Below are 9,697 nucleotides of genomic sequence, written 5' to 3' on the forward strand. Positions count from 1 at the left end.
CTGTGCCAGTGTCTCTGAGGCGGAGCCGCCATGTTCAGCCTCCTCGGACCGAGAACTGCTCTGCTCTGATTGCCTTGCTCTGTCCAAGCTGGGAGCTATAGTGGATGCCACTGTTGTCCCCTCATGAAAATGCCAGTTTACAGCCTGTCATGATGATCCTCTGGTATTATTCCTAAGATGCTGACCCAGAACAAGCATGTAGCCAGTGAAGTCAGGCCTCCTGTGTGATTTAATGTGGGTCAGCCATTCAGAAAGTGTTAAAGCCAGAGCATCGGGGTGACAGCCAGAGAACTAGCATTTCCAGAGAGAGGTCATAAATAGCAACCTCCATATTCCTATGGGTATGGCCTCTGGTTGCATGCCCTTTATTTACGGTAGCGGAGTCACTTTCATAAAGTAACAACAGAAAAAAGGAAATGTAAAAAGTCACAAATGCTGCAAAAATTACTAAAAATTCACTATGCATTCCCTTTAAAGTCTCATGCACATGGCCGTACAATTTGCATGCTATGGGCCCTTTCACATTGCTCTGTTTTAGCCGGTAGAGTTCAGCTGCCAAAACCAAAATGAAAAAATTTGCATTTGCGGTCCGAATTTAACTGGAATTTACGCTCTACGCATGTACGTTTGTGCTAAGGTCTGCATCCGTACGGTGTAAATGAACCCTAAGGTCAGGACCGCCATGTGAACATTGACAGAATGACCTCAGCCTGCGGTCATGAATGACTGAACCACGTGAACGACTTATTCATGGCCGACATGTAAACATCAATAGTGTGTAGACGGAGGCGGGGAACGGCCTTGGTGTTCAGTCAGAATACCTGAAGGCCAAGGTTGTTCTAGGCACCGTCGTCACTGACTACACACTATTGATGTTTACGTGTCAACCATGAGTAAGTCATCCATGCAGCGCAGGCCTCGGCCTTCAGTCACTCTTCACCAAAGGCCGAGGTCGTTCTGTTATTGTTTACATATTGGCCCTGACCTTAGGGGAAATCCAACATTTTGGATTTGCTCCCAAAACAAGAGTTGAGGAGAAATCTTCCAATCCTAGTCGGCGGCAGGGAATTGGCTCGGCCTTCACTCAGAATACCTGAGGTGCCATTGTAATATATCCCCCCACTTCCAGGTGTCATTGTAATATATCCCTCCCACTTCCAGGTACCATTGTAATATATCCCCCCCCCTTCCAGGTACCAGTGTAATATATCCCCCCCCCTTCCAGGTACCAGTGTAATATATCCCCCCCCCTTCCAGGTACCAGTGTAATATATCCCCCCCCCTTCCAGGTACCAGTGTAATATATCCCCCCCCCTTCCAGGTACCAGTGTAATATATCCCCCCCCCTTCCAGGTACCAGTGTAATATATCCCCCCCCCTTCCAGGTACCAGTGTAATATATCCCCCCCCCTTCCAGGTACCAGTGTAATATATCCCCCCCCCTTCCAGGTACCAGTGTAATATATCCCCCCCCCTTCCAGGTACCAGTGTAATATATCCCCCCCCCTTCCAGGTACCAGTGTAATATATCCCCCCCCCTTCCAGGTACCAGTGTAATATATCCCCCCCCCTTCCAGGTACCAGTGTAATATATCCCCCCCCCTTCCAGGTACCAGTGTAATATATCCCCCCCCCTTCCAGGTACCAGTGTAATATATCCCCCCCCCTTCCAGGTACCAGTGTAATATATCCCCCCCCCTTCCAGGTACCAGTGTAATATATCCCCCCCCCTTCCAGGTACCAGTGTAATATATCCCCCCCCCTTCCAGGTACCAGTGTAATATATCCCCCCCCCTTCCAGGTACCAGTGTAATATATCCCCCCCCCTTCCAGGTACCAGTGTAATATATCCCCCCCCCTTCCAGGTACCAGTGTAATATATCCCCCCCCCTTCCAGGTACCAGTGTAATATATCCCCCCCCCTTCCAGGTACCAGTGTAATATATCCCCCCCCCTTCCAGGTACCAGTGTAATATATCCCCCCCCCTTCCAGGTACCAGTGTAATATATCCCCCCCCCTTCCAGGTACCAGTGTAATATATCCCCCCCCCTTCCAGGTACCAGTGTAATATATCCCCCCCCCTTCCAGGTACCAGTGTAATATATCCCCCCCCCTTCCAGGTACCAGTGTAATATATCCCCCCCCCTTCCAGGTACCAGTGTAATATATCCCCCCCCCTTCCAGGTACCAGTGTAATATATCCCCCCCCCTTCCAGGTACCAGTGTAATATATCCCCCCCCCTTCCAGGTACCAGTGTAATATATCCCCCCCCCTTCCAGGTACCAGTGTAATATATCCCCCCCCCTTCCAGGTACCAGTGTAATATATCCCCCCCCCTTCCAGGTACCAGTGTAATATATCCCCCCCCCTTCCAGGTACCAGTGTAATATATCCCCCCCCCTTCCAGGTACCAGTGTAATATATCCCCCCCCCTTCCAGGTACCAGTGTAATATATCCCCCCCCCTTCCAGGTACCAGTGTAATATATCCCCCCCCCTTCCAGGTACCAGTGTAATATATCCCCCCCCCTTCCAGGTACCAGTGTAATATATCCCCCCCCCTTCCAGGTACCAGTGTAATATATCCCCCCCCCTTCCAGGTACCAGTGTAATATATCCCCCCCCCTTCCAGGTACCAGTGTAATATATCCCCCCCCCTTCCAGGTACCAGTGTAATATATCCCCCCCCCTTCCAGGTACCAGTGTAATATATCCCCCCCCCTTCCAGGTACCAGTGTAATATATCCCCCCCCCTTCCAGGTACCAGTGTAATATATCCCCCCCCCTTCCAGGTACCAGTGTAATATATCCCCCCCCCTTCCAGGTACCAGTGTAATATATCCCCCCCCCTTCCAGGTACCAGTGTAATATATCCCCCCCCCTTCCAGGTACCAGTGTAATATATCCCCCCCCCTTCCAGGTACCAGTGTAATATATCCCCCCCCCTTCCAGGTACCAGTGTAATATATCCCCCCCCCTTCCAGGTACCAGTGTAATATATCCCCCCCCCTTCCAGGTACCAGTGTAATATATCCCCCCCCCTTCCAGGTACCAGTGTAATATATCCCCCCCCCTTCCAGGTACCAGTGTAATATATCCCCCCCCCTTCCAGGTACCAGTGTAATATATCCCCCCCCCTTCCAGGTACCAGTGTAATATATCCCCCCCCCTTCCAGGTACCAGTGTAATATATCCCCCCCCCTTCCAGGTACCAGTGTAATATATCCCCCCCCCTTCCAGGTACCAGTGTAATATATCCCCCCCCCTTCCAGGTACCAGTGTAATATATCCCCCCCCCTTCCAGGTACCAGTGTAATATATCCCCCCCCCTTCCAGGTACCAGTGTAATATATCCCCCCCCCTTCCAGGTACCAGTGTAATATATCCCCCCCCCTTCCAGGTACCAGTGTAATATATCCCCCCACTTCCAGGTGTCATTGTAACCAGATAATCAATGTTATGCAGTTCACCTCTCAGGTGTCAGAATGTTGTGACTGATCGGTGTGTATATACTTTTTTAAAGCCCCTGATGAATGGAGAGTGTGAGCCCCCGAAAACCTGTTGGCTTATTATATTATTGATCATCCAATATAATATCCTCCTGTACTCATCAGCACTGGTGTGGCGCCCTTGCTGCAGTTTCCACATTTGGATCATTCTGTTATCTTTGTGGCTTGGACTGCAGTTGGCTGGGCTGGGGACACTTGGGTCGGCACGCTCACAAAGTTCAGTAGAGGCTCCCAGGGCACTAGGTTACAGGTCATAAGGAAACGGATTAGTGTACCGGCCTTGTGTTCTATTTCAGGGGAAGTACGCTATAATGGGGACACCTTTGAACTGTTGTAAATCTGGGGACAAAGTCTGATATTTACCTTGTCATACGTCATTTTAATGTCTCATAATAAGATACAAAGCCTCATAAAGGATTCCAGAACAAGGTAAGCCGGAGCCACAAAAGTTTTATATACTGCTCGTCATAAGAGATGAGAATTCCCCACCAAAGGTTCAAAGGTCACTTGACTCAACTTCCATGGCGTGCGTATCGTACAAGCCCAGGAGAGATTCGTCCTCTCCATTCGTCCTGGTCACTGAAAGTTGTGATAGTTTGGGGGAATATAGCACAATGGTAAGCGCTAAGTGACTACTCCTGAAGCCGACTTTAACATAAAAAGACAGTCTTTATTCATTCAAAAGTTCAACAGTCCATGAACATCACAACATAACTTGCTTTTCTTCAGCATAAACAAAGCATAACAGTTCATTGGACTCTCATTAACACATCATGTTTTGGTCTCACCGACATCTGGCTGTCCCACACACTCCCAGTGTTATAGTCCCAGGACTTTCCCTGGATATACCGTCCTCAGCAGCTTTCCTCAGCTCCAAGCCTTTTGGTATTCACCCTCATGGGTCACTGTCCCTCTCTGTCTCCCCGACAGGTATCTCAGGGTCACCAACCCTCTGGACCTCTCCAGCCTTCCTAGCTGTGTCCCCTGTGCTCACACACGCAGCAGAGTCTGCCTGTCGTCGTTTGCCTCTTGCACACCCACAACTCTCGCCTAAAGCACTGGGCTGGCTCCCTAATAAGGCTGCTCTCAGCCACCTGTTCAGCCCAACCTGGCCACTGGCAACACATGGCCCCAAGACTAGAGATCCCATCCCACTATAGTCTGGAAAACCTGGAAGGAATTGAACAGCCAGTTCCTCCTCTCCAAAGGTATTCACATTGTGGAACCTCTCAGCCACTGTGGCTGAGAGTCCTGGGCGCCAAAGTTGCCATACTACACCGTGGCATTGCCATGCACTGCCACAAAGTGAAAAGAAAATCCTAAATTTTGGGTTGCCACCAGAACAGGAATAGATTAGAAATCTTCCACTTAGATTCGGCCTCCGCCCGACCTCGCGTTGTTTTAAGCGATGCGGGCGGGAGGCCGACTTCCTGCACTGTTTTTGGTCATGCCATCATCAGAGCCTATTGGTCGGAGGTCACTTCCTTCATGGAAACTGGCCTCGGTTTCCCCGATATTTGCAACCCTGCGTTCTGCCTCCTGGCTCTCTTTGGGGAACTGCCATTGGCCTCCAGAACTCAGACACTCCTCCGCCTCCTCTTATTCTATGCCAGAAAGACCATCCTCCTGGTCTGGGGTAGCCCGACGGCTCCCTCGCTGGGCGAGTGGAAAAGACTAGTTGATCAGACATTGCCCATTTACAAACTCACGTATGAGCAGAGGGGCAACCCGGTACGTTTTGGCCGTATCTGGGATCCATGGCTGTCCTCCTCTAACACACCTGTAGATATGGGGTGAAGTACTGAATACACTATCATTCTTTAGCCTAATGACTCCATTTCTGGTTCTCTGAAATCCTGGATGTATCTCCTACTATGTTGACTACATGTGGCTTGTCCAACATCCTACGTTGCATACTTCCTGAGTTGGAGGGTGGATACGACGTATTGAAGCTTGTAATCATATGTCTGTGTAACCTTGTCATCTTATGACCGTATGATATGTGAAGAGTGCGTAGATTCTGCATAATTGCCTGGGTTATGTTGACCCGATTGATGAATGTCTGTAGAGTGTTGTTATTATTATTATGTCTATGACACTTGAAAATATCAATAAAAAGCATCTTTAAAAAAGAAATCTTCCAATGGGGACACTAGTTCTGGTGACCCTGTTGACCACCGGTACTTTGCCTCTCTTTGGAGGGATTTCCTCTCACTTCCTGTTGTGGCTATTGGACAGGAAGTGAAGGGAAAGCTCCTCAATGGGACGCAGATGGCAAAAACAAGCTGACGGGTTATAACCCTCACTTACTCTATCCAAAACTAACCAGCCCCCCCACCCCCGCTCCTTAATCAGACCTACAGCCAAATAGAAAAGCAGAAGTTGCACAATGTTTGTTTTGAAGCTCATGGAATGTATTTAGCTGATTTAATTGGACTCTAAACTTAAAAAAAGATAGTAAAAGAATTATCAATAAAAAGGCTCCCGAGACTTTTAACTGCATTAGTTCACACGTTCAACCACATGGTGGCGCAGTAGCGCAAGAGTCGGTTCCCACCTGAGATATTTCTACACTTTCTTGCTTGCTTCACATGTGTAAAATACAAAATGTATCACATCTTCCGGGAAATAAACGAAAAGCCTCCTTCGAATAGGAAAATATAGGAAATAAAATAAAAGGCAGCAGATCAGCAACAGATAATGGGCGACCTCACAGAAAATGGCTTTCGGCTGAGATCTGAGCGGCATTATTTAATGCACATGTGCGTGGTCGCTGGACCCATGCTGACTCCAACAGCCTGAAGCTGCCCATGCACCTTGCAATCATTGGACGAAACTTTTAGGGCCTGTTCACATGAGTTTCAGGTCCTGATCAGGTCCGGATCTGCAGACGCGGTGCTACTGATGCATTGCGTTTTGGCCGCGTTTTTGATGCGTTCCAGCTGGAGTGTGGCTGTTAGTTTGTTAGCTGCAGTGCAGTGCGTTTTTGACGCGTTTTTTTTACACGTTTGCGTTTCCTGACCGTACAAAATGTGACATGCAGTATTTTTCTGTCGTAACCTGAACGGACTGCGCACGTGAGAACTGTAGCCTATAAAACACATAGGGATACATTGGGATGCATTTTGAGTGCAGGAGCACGTTTGCTATTTACGTTTGCGCATGAGCAGTGTTAATCGTACGCATTTTGGGGTACAGAAATGCCACCAACCTTGCGAAAACCGTACGATTAGACAGAAGTTTTCTAACCTGCAGGAAAGTCAAAAGTCGATCGATTGTACAGTATTTGCGGTTGTACGCTGCCCATCAACCTGCCCATCGAATATCGGACGAAAACGTGATTGCATGCGAAGATCGGCCGATAAATGTAAGGTGTATGGGCAGCTTTACCATTACAGCTATGGTCATATTTTCATTATGTTTACACATTGGTATTAATAGAATAGTTTAAAGAATCCATCAGCGGGCAACTATTGCCCAGCGCCTTCTTTCTTTTTAATTAGACATTGGATTATTTCCTTTGTGCAGCAGAAGGGATCCAACAGAGGGCAGCTATAGTCCATTGTCTTCTTCCTGTTTAGACATACAAATGTTTCCTCTGTAGAGGTTATTGTTTCAAGGGGTGAAAGGTATGCTTCCAGTCAGGTTATATTAATATTATACAGGATTTATATAGCGCCAACAGATTGCGCAGCGCGTCGATGTTGCGGAAAAAGGTGCATGTTCCTTTTTTAGAGATTGCCGCGCGGATGTAACCCTATTGAAATCAATGAGGCCGAGCGGCAACCGCTGTGTGCAATTGTGCATGATCGCGCGATCCCGGGATCGCCGATATCTGAACATGGTCTCAGCGGCTCAGCTTCTCCTGCTCCTCTTTCCCAGAGCTGCTGCTGTGTTTGTACTGGTGGGAGATGGAAGCAGGGTGAGATGAACTATTGATTCAATGCTAAGAGGGAGAAGCAGGGAAAAGAGCTGCTGAGGGGAATGGAAGGGGGAGGGGGTACCCTGATCAGAATAAGCACATATAAACTGTGTATGAATACATTCCAGACAATAGGGTCCAGAGCAGGGTCCTCCATGCCAAACCAATCAAACCATTAAGGTCAAGGTCAGGGTGCTCCATTCCAAACCCATCAAACTATTTATCCCCAAAATGTTCAATAGGTTCAAAGTCAGGGTCCTCCACACCAAACGTATGAAACCATTTATCCCCAAAATGTTCAGTAGGGTCAAAGTCAGGGTCCTCCACACCAAACCATTTATCCCCAAAATGTTCAACAGGGTCAAGGTCAGGGTCTCCACGCCAAACTCATCAAACCATTTATCACCAACATCTTAAGTAGGGTCAACATCAGGGTCAGGGTCCTCCACGCCAAACTCATCAAACCATTTATCACCAACATGTTTAGTAGGGTCAACATCAGGGTCAGGGTCCTCCACACCAAACTCATCAAACCATTTATCCCCAAAATGTTCAATAGGGTCAGGGTCCTCCATACCAAACAAAATGTTCAATAGGGTTAAGGTCAGGGTCCTCCTCACCAAACTTATCAAACCAATTATCCCCAAAATGTTCAGTAGGGTCAAAGTTAGGGTCAGGGTCCATCACACCCAACTCATCAAACCATTTATCCCCAAAGTGTTCAGTAGGGTCAAAGTCAGGGTCTTCCACGCCAAACTCTTCAAACCATTTATCCCAAAATGTTCCGTAGGGTCAAAGTCAGGGTCAGGGTCCTCCACGCCAAACTCATTAAGTCATTTATCCCCAAAATGTTCAATAGGGTCAAAGTCAGGGTCCTCCATGCCAAAAGCATTAAACCTTTTATCCCCAAAATGTTCAATAGGGTCAACGAGAGGTCCTTCCACACCAAACTCATTAAACCTTGTCTTTAAGGAGCTGGCTTCTGGCACCTGAACTAATTTGGAGGGAACGCAACATATCTTCGGCCACATAGCGTATACAAGTATTGGATTAACTTTTTAAAAAAGTGATTTAGAAGGAGCAGATACAATCTGTAAAGAAAAGTGCTTGGCAATCATATAAAGAATGGCCAGTCATCATTTATCATTATCCATGAAAGATGGGACTGTGCGTGGCCAGATAAATTGCAACCTGGCCGTGCCATTAAGCTGTTAGACATTCGGGAAAGCCACATATAGATTTATGACAACCTCCGGTATAACGAAGCATTGTCGGCTGAATTCTCTACGCGTTCTGACAAAAAGCGAGGTGATAAAACTAGAAAATGACATTTCCGAAAAAATGTTCACATTTCATTTTAACAAAAGGCCGATATTACCCCAACATCTCTCCCATAATGGACGGGCTGATGGGAGAACGGTTTGAAACATGTCAAAAATCGACTTTTTTCTTTTTTTTTTTGCTCGTGAATTATTTTTTTTCCCCGGTGGCCGGCGCAGGTTTTGCCATTTGTAAACAGGAAAATATGGAAAACTAATTAGCCGAGTTAATTGCAATTTAAATGGCGGCACAAACAAGGAGAGGTTTTAAGGTCACATTTGCCTAATGAGTGTTTTAACAATGCGGCATGTGACATTATCGGGGGTCGTTACACGAAATCCACAATTTCAGCTGCTCGTCTGCCGTCTCCCTGGTGGATGTGACATCGTGCCCTCATTAGCGCTAATGACATGAGGGGAATTGTCTTCTGGGCTCCACTGTCCATCAGCGGGTGATTGCAAAGTTCATAAATTTTAATGGAAACAGTCACCTCGCTGAGGTTGCCAGACCTAGACAAGGATGCAGAAAGCGATCTCGGATGGAGGTGCGAGATGTGCAATGGTAATGCTGGATGTGACTGTCGTTCCTCCGCTGAAAAAAATAAAAAATCCCAGCATGCCCTGCACTTTCTTTAAAGCCATAGGGCAGAATGCGTAATGGCTGGGCATGCAAGGATTGTAACTTTCTCAAAGGAGAAGAATGCTGCACATTATACAGTTTTAGACTTTTACCCTGAATACCATTGCCCCAGTCAAGTGCCTACATGGTAACTAATTTGGCATTGCATAAACTTACTGGAGATTTCCCTTATGAGGAAACAAAACTGAGTTCGGGTCAATTAGATTTTTGTGGCTTATACGTATCTAAACTGATAATCTATCTTTTTTTTTTTTTTTACTTTTTATATATAAAATAAACATTTTTGTTACCTTGCCCAGAATAAAA

This window comes from Nanorana parkeri, unplaced genomic scaffold (genome assembly GCF_000935625.1).
Source record: "Nanorana parkeri isolate BGI_ZX_2015 unplaced genomic scaffold, ASM93562v1 scaffold1087, whole genome shotgun sequence".
Taxonomy (NCBI): Eukaryota; Metazoa; Chordata; class Amphibia; order Anura; family Dicroglossidae; genus Nanorana; species Nanorana parkeri.